The following is a 7,196-nucleotide window of genomic DNA, read 5'->3' as shown; positions in this document are numbered from 1 at the left end:
TCCCCACAAGAGTCTTAAAGTGACATAGGATTCCAACTGATTCTGAAAGAAAGGGCCAGTCTTCTACAATCTTTCCAATACTTTCACCTTCATTGATAGATTGTCTTTGTAGACTGTAAGTGTCATTCATCAGTTTCATAATATTCTCATTGTTCCAGTCACTAGGCGGTGCATCGTGCATTTCTTTAAGCATCTGTTTGCTCTTTTCAAGTTCAAAGCTGTCTCCATCAATAACTGGACCCCAGTTAACACATCCATAAGAGTCCCTTTTCTTAGTTGCAGGACTAACAGTTGGCTTTTGAGTCTTCTCGTCATCACCCATGACATCCGAACACTTCCGCTTACGAAACAGCTTGCCCACTCCTCTGTTGAGATTTCATTTCGGTTAACCAGCTGGTAGACCAATGAGTCATACCCTGAACCAACAACAAATCCGTCGATTCGATCTTCGAGTGACTGTGGGTACAATGCCACCATCCTTTTAGCAATGATCTCAAACTGCCTTTTGTAGGCATTTTTCGTGATTTGTCTGATCTCATCGACAACCACTCGAACGAGTTTCTTTCGTGAATCGGGCTCCAGTCTTTTATTGCTGTGCAAGCAAAATGTAATCTCAGGCACTTTGTTCCATGGAATGTTCATTTTCTGTGGCCAGTTCGGATCCTGATTGTTAGTGTAGATTACTGGCCTTGGCATCACTGGACTACCTGTACTATCAGATGTGTCCATACTTGATGTGGAAGCTGGAGATTCTGATGATGATGCATCTGAAAATTGCAATCACGTTATTGGGTTAAGACAGGGCAACTCAGGTGTTTTACTATTATCTTAATTTCAAAGAACAGTACTGATTTTGTCTGGCATGAAAATGTATCACTGTATACTTCTATCTACTCTATAACCACAGTATTAGTCTTAGTGTAGTGAGCATAGGGATGTATATGTCCACTGCTATATAAATCATCAACATTAACTGGTGCCCATCACCAGACTGACTTGAATAGTTTGGGGATTTGGACACTGCCTCGCATATTTTTTAGAAATAAAACTTTTTTCTTCATTTTTTAGGACGATCAAATAAAAAATCAGTTAAAATAAAGATAACAGCAAAATGTTGCAAATCAATTTTCTTAGCCTAAAACATACCTGCGCCTCAAATGCATCATGGTTTAATTAACTTTGTTAATTAGCTGCATTAATAAGAGCTGGTGGAACTACATAACACTTACTCACCTGGAACTCCCTGAAATGCCTTCAGAAGTTTTCTTGCCTGCACTGGTTTCAGTACTTTGACAAGATCAATTTCATGAACAAATAGTACATCTTCAATATCATCAACTCCAACCTCTATGAGAACTTCTGAAAGTCTCTTTAACCTCTCTTCTCCGATACTGGGCAAAACTTGCAAAATCCTCTCAACAACTGTTGCAGTCAGCAATGCCATGCCTACCAATGCTTCAAGGATATGAAACCTTGACCAGAGACTGTGTACACTGTTAATGGAAAGAGGCTTGTTACTTCTGATTCTTTGACACACTGGTATGGCTGCTCAGTTAAACAATTCTTTGTAACTAAGAGCAAGCCATAGTCTGGCACTGTGTGGTACTTAATAGAACTTACAATTATAAAAAGATTTTCTTCCCTTTCCAGTAAAACACGAATCTTCCCTATTTTCAGATCACCATTGGGGTACCTGAACCCAATGACCATTTCTTTCTCATATGAGATACCCTTAAATTGGAGTTTCATGCACATGTTAGTGTTGTGTTCATAAAATGCATGCTGTGCAACACTATTCTGAATTGGCTCACTGTATAACTGCGGATCAAAGGGAACACTTCCTTCGGTAATTAATTTGTTTGGAAAAAGCGAGCCACATGAATAAAATGCTTGTAAGAGCTGGTGTCTGTGGCTGAGTGTTTTTGACAAATGTTTGTAGTTTTGAAGTTTCCTTGTACATTGCTTAAAGTATGAGTGTTTACTCTCAAATCTCATTGTCCATAAATGTATGAGGGTACCAAATGATAAGATTAACCCTGGATAATGACTCAAAAAGTGATGTTTTGGTCTAAGTGGAACATCAGGGAAAACTCTTTTCCTACTTTGCAGATATTCTGAAACTAACACATGGAGGTAAGAAATTTGTGAAAATTCCACACAAGGAGAACAGATTATTTCTACCAGGAGTTTTAATGTCAGGAATAACTGCCAAACTGAATCCTCTGTGTTGGAAACACAGCTGCCTATAATAAGTGAAAACAACCTTAGAAAAACCCAGTTCTGGACTGCATGTCCACACAATCTGTCAGATTTTGGATTGATTTCAGCGGGCCTGTCTAAGCAATCATTGCCCTTATAAGGAAATCTCTGTATCGGTCTATTGAGTTTAGCATGACTAAACCAGCCCAAGCCAACAAAATAGTCTATCATGAGTGACATATCATAAGAGACGACTCCCTCAAATAAGTCATGTCCAACACATGGTGGTAAACCTGGATTCTGCACATGAAAATTTGTCAGAGAATTAAATACTGCAACCTGTTTTATACCATGGCATGACATTCCAGGATTATCAATAATGTGTGAAACACATTCATCATAAGACTGTTTTGTTCTTCCTTCATGCCCAGCCTGTTCAAATTTATGGCTCTTCAAATCAACTTGTGTTATGTGACAGTACCTACAAAAGTATTGAGCTGAAAAGCTCTCTTGAAAACCCCCTATCATATGAGAACCCAGATTGTCACCAAGAATACAAATAAGTGATCCCTCAACAACGCTTTTTCCAGAGTCAGAATTCACAGTAATTCCTGTGTTTTCAAGTATTTTCAAGTCTGCTAACAACTTTTCAAATACCTTTCTTTGTCCACACTGTTTTATTTCTATTTCTCTACATAACATGACCAACTGCATATGATCAATACTGGATCTTTTATAGGACTCAAAGTTACCAAGTGTAAAATATACACCAATGAGCTTGTGTTTTTTCTTTGCTGCCCCAAGAGGACTGACCACTTCAAACGCATCCTGATAAAGAATCAACTGGAAACGTTTACCTTCAGTGGCAAAAAAATCATTAGATTTAAATGCTTTTCCATCACAAATATCTGATAGTGTGCCACATGCATTTCCAGTAGAGGTGCCAAATTTGAAATGCGATTTGAAGTTTTTGAAAAGCATGGCTAATGTTTCACAGATAGGCACATAATGATAGGTTTTTGCCTTATTGTTGCTATCATAACCAAGAAATATTTCTTTTGGCTCAATATACGCAAAGTGATTCTTGTAAAAAGTTTTTCTTTTTTGTGCACTTTGCAGTGATCCAGTCTTGCATGTTGTAAACAAGTCAGACTTTGTGATTTCTGACTTAACTTCACTGATAATGTCTTCTCGTACCCTCATTGATTGCATTCTTTCATGTAACTTTTGTAACTGAATAGAAAGACTTATCTCATGTATCTCTTGAAATTCAGTGATCAACACTTGAATAACTGATTCTGGCAATAGATATTTCCCTTGCAACTTGAGGTAAAACGTAGCAAGACTTTTTAGAAAATCATAGCTTGTTTTCTCATTTACTTGAAATTCATCAATAGTTTCTGTATCAAAAGATTCATTCAGTTGGTCTTGATTATTTTCACCTATTTGCAAAGCAGTATCTCCATCCTCATCTGGGTTAACATCAACAGCATGGACTGGTTCTCCAAAACCATTATCGTGTGTGCTTTCATTTTCAGAATTAAGAGACAGCTTAATTTCTTTTGATAACTGTTTCCAATCATCATGTAAATGTTTTCTGGAGAGGTGTGAAGAAAAAGTTGATTTCTTACTAAATGGTGGCTTCCTCTGACAGGATTCAAATGGACACTGAACTTTTTCAGTATTTGTTATATGCCTTTTCAAATGAGCAACTAAACTTGGGAAATTGACAAATATATTATGACAATCCAAAATTGTACATTTTAAATTCAAATCTTTTGACTCAGCTAAACGACCTGCAAAGTGCCCCCTATTAGTTGCACCATGGACCATCGGCCTTTGGCAATGTGATCTTATTACATGTGACTTAAAGGCTGAATATTTGACAAACAACTTTTCGCAAGTTTGCAAACAACAGCGATATAACACATTTGGGATATTGCGATGAAATTTGTAATGAGAAACATATCTCAAAGGACTATCGCAACTGAAGTTGCAATGATCACAGCAATATGTAGCCATTGGCCGTACACGTGCAAGTGCGATAGCCAGAAATATAGCAAATGTAAACAGGTAATTGTACATCAACATGAATCTAGACCTTTTGTAGTAACAAAAAACCTTAACTTCTTACAAAATACACACGTTTTAAGTACCACACAGTGCCTTATTCGGCTCAAAACATTTCTTACATCGGAGAGGAGTGTTTCAGAAAATGTCGCCGATACTACTATAATGCCCGGATCATATCCCACAATACACTTAATTAACTGGGCAGTACCGTATATGTGGTTTATTGACGGTAACGCATCGTACGTGGGAGCCACGGTAACAAACCGTATAGAAATAACAGTGGATGGACTGTAATTTCAACGGTAATATTTTACAGTGCGGTGAAGGCTTTGGTGTGAGCTATTTTCATAATGTTTTGTTGATATCTCACAGGCGCGAGCTTTTTATATGTTATGACAGTAAATAAACTGTTTATATAATTTCATTTGTCTATTTCACCACACGTTCTTCTTACCGAGTCACTTTCTCAGTTCGATACTTAAAAGCAATGTCATTATTTAGCGTTGACACAATTTCTAACTGTGATATAGATATGTCGCTGTCACAGACAAAACTCAATGTCTGGTTTTATTGACACCTGTGTGTCTGCCTGCCTGTCTGCTAATGACAATATTCAATACACAACTGCGATCACTGACCACATGCAATTTGAACTTAACACCAATCAGGCTATACACCATAAACAAAACGCATTGATTTATGGCCCGAGTTCGGTCTCTGTCACATTATGTAATTACACAGACAGGCAGGTGTGATACTTGAACACATGACATGTTATGATGTCTGTTGATTGCAAAATGTTATACACAAAAAATGAGCATGTATTTACAAAACCCAACATCTCTATATATACACACACAATGAGCCGTGAAGGCGGCATCTGCTAATGAACCAGCCGTTACACTTGAGTGCACACCCACCCGCTCTGACTGGGTTCGGTATCCGGCTGCTTCGTTTCGAGGGAGGTTAACCCAAGTACAAAATATTGCACTTTTGATTTGCGATTATACGCTTATAATATTGTTTATTTGTTTTTTCATAATCAGCAATGCATATTATATGTCATGAAGAAGTGATAATTGTGTTTTAATTATGTTTGATTTTTTGGTTGCATGTGACCTTTAAGTGAGAAACATTGATATGGTATAATTTGAATTCTTTTAGAGTATTTCAGGAAATGCTCAATTAGTGATATTAGTGAAATGATTTTATGTAATTTGTTTCCATATATGCTCTTTTCATTAAGACCGCCTCCGTGGTGTAGTGGTTAGAGCGTCCGCCCGGAGAGCGGAAGGTCGCGGGTTCGATCCCCGACCGCGCCATACCAAAAGGCGCTATAATCTGGTACTTGTTGGTCCCTGTCTGGCGCTCGGCATTAATGGGTACACCAAGGACTGGTCGGCTCGGAGTCAGTATAATGTGTCTGAGTGGGGCATTCGTGTTTAACTGCGGCATGGTATCTCAGTGGGCTAGCACTATAAAACCAGCTTGAGTGGGCTAGTACAAGCAGCCGCACATACACATACACATACACACGCATGCACATCGTCATATGAGCGAAATATTCTCAAGCACGACGTTAAACCCAATTTCACCTCACCTCACTTTTTTTATCAAAATATTCTTTTTCCATCCGTTTATTGGTCTCAGTGTACTTATTGCTAGCTGTATGATAGTTCTCGGGGGATTCAGTTGTTTTCTGTTTTCGAAAACATTTAATAATTTACATCGTTCCATTTTCAAATAGTCACATTCACTATCAGATCATTTATTTCTATTAACTCCCCTTTTTATACCTGAAGCTGCTAAACTCAGAGCATCTACAATGAAATATACACTCTTGTTGATATCTGCAAAAACAACATCCATAGATTTGTGAAATATACCCTGTATCTCACCAGTTAGAAGACTGTTTCTAAATTCTTTTAACGTATTCATTTCTAGGGACAAAAAATGCTTTATTAGTCTTAGTTTCATTACTTTTACATTCACAAGAGTGATGCGCACGTAATTCTAGTGTCAGTGGTAAATGAGACGATTCAACGCGTGAAGGTATATCAAAACTTTGTATGCTATCAAAAATTCTAGTCGATGCTAAAACGTAGTCAGTAACACTTGTACCATTTGAATCCATGGAAGTGAGTTCACTCAATTACTTTGATTATATGAACAGTTAGTTCATTCATTTCATTAGTAGTGTGGGCGGTGGGGTAGCCTAGTGGTTAAAGCGTTGGCTCGTCACGCCGAAGACCCGGGTTCGAATCCCCATATGGGTACAATGTGTGAAGCCCATTTCTGGTGTCCCACGCCGTAATGTTGCTGGAATATTGCTTAGAGCGGCGTAAAACCAAACTCAGTCAGTCAGTCAGTCATTAGTAGTGTGTTATTCAATTTTTTACATAAACTTCCATACTATAGAAATGTTTGAAATCATTATTACCACAACTTTAATTATGACAAATGCACACATAAACAACAAGTTTCTTCCTACTTTTCCTACTGTAAATGGTTATATGTTCATTGTGAACAAGAGGAAAAGGGGAGAAAGGATCTCGTGGAGATGCATTCAGAAAGACTGCAGATCAACAGTCTCAACTGTGAAAGACATAATTTCTAAAATACCTGGACGTACGGGGCCTAACCATGGGTACAATGTGTGAAGCCCATTTGTGGCGTCTCCCGACGTGATATTGATGGAATACCGCTAAAAGCGGCGCAAAACCATTCTCAGTCTTTCAAAGAGTTCACACAGCCTGCACATCTCACAGAGTCTATTAATGTGATTTTCTTCTGTCTGTGTTCGCCGATTCAACACATATAAATTAATTTAGAAAATATACTAAACTGTAAAAAGATAATGTCCTTTTGTGTATTTATCCTACACGCATTCACAAACAAACGAAAACTCCAATCATGGGATAATG

This window comes from Haliotis rubra, unplaced genomic scaffold (genome assembly GCF_003918875.1).
Source record: "Haliotis rubra isolate DU_JTF1 unplaced genomic scaffold, ASM391887v1 Scf797, whole genome shotgun sequence".
Lineage (NCBI taxonomy): Eukaryota > Metazoa > Mollusca > Gastropoda > Lepetellida > Haliotidae > Haliotis > Haliotis rubra.
Note: the sequence above shows the minus strand (reverse complement) of the source record.